Here is a 722-nt window from a genome sequence, read left to right as displayed (position 1 = left end):
CTGAGAGTAGTAGATGCTGCTACTGTCATAAATGGCAGCAATCCACTCCAGTCCTTTTCCAGGAGCCTGTCGAACCCAGTGCATCCAGTAGCTACTGAATGTGAATCCAGAGGCTGTACAGGTCAATTTGTGAGATTCTCCAGGTCTTTTATTAGCTGGTTCAGATTCTGTCAGAGTCTGACCATCAACACCTGTTAAGACAACAAAGAAAACCGTCATACAAATAACAAAAAAAATATTTATAACTTAAATCCAAACATCACATTAAAGATCAGTGAAGGTATTCACCTGCCCAGCAGATAGTTAAAAGCAGCAGTCCTGTCCTATAGTCCATCATGTTAAACTGTGTGTCCACTGTTCTCTGTCATCCTCTCTGCAGTCAGATAAGTAGAGGTGGAAGACATCTGAGTTTTGCATTGACTCCTCCTCATGGAGAAGAGAGACCTGAATAGTCTTTGACTCAACAGGATTATCTTTAACTCATGGTGTAGTCTTTCTCACCCTGGTCATATTACAAAAGGGAAATTTGCATTATGTTTACATATTTGTGAAAAGATATAGCTACTGTACAGTACAGTACAGTTGAGTTTTTCAGATGTTGTATTATAACAGGGAAAATTATTTCCCCATCCTTTGTAGGCATTGCCATACACAAAAACTAATTGATAAAAATATGTCATATGTATCATATATTGAACTCTAAGTCTCTTTTATGCTCATGA

General features: G+C 38.1%; 1 long non-coding RNA gene across 1 annotated transcript; it reads right to left on the bottom strand.

Moving 5' to 3' along the window:
- Positions 1–61: 61 nt before the first annotated feature.
- Positions 62–450, bottom strand: LOC113745399 (uncharacterized). The gene is made up of 2 exons (XR_003462131.1): positions 289–450; positions 62–191 (listed from the first exon to the last, which is right to left on the bottom strand). It is a non-coding gene; the product is annotated as an uncharacterized LOC113745399 (long non-coding RNA).
- Between the last annotated feature and the right edge of the window lie 272 nt (positions 451–722).

Source organism: Larimichthys crocea, unplaced genomic scaffold (assembly GCF_000972845.2).
Source record: "Larimichthys crocea isolate SSNF unplaced genomic scaffold, L_crocea_2.0 scaffold72651, whole genome shotgun sequence".
Classification (NCBI taxonomy): Eukaryota; Metazoa; Chordata; class Actinopteri; family Sciaenidae; genus Larimichthys; species Larimichthys crocea.
Note: the sequence above shows the minus strand (reverse complement) of the source record. Positions and strands in the feature narration are given on the sequence as shown.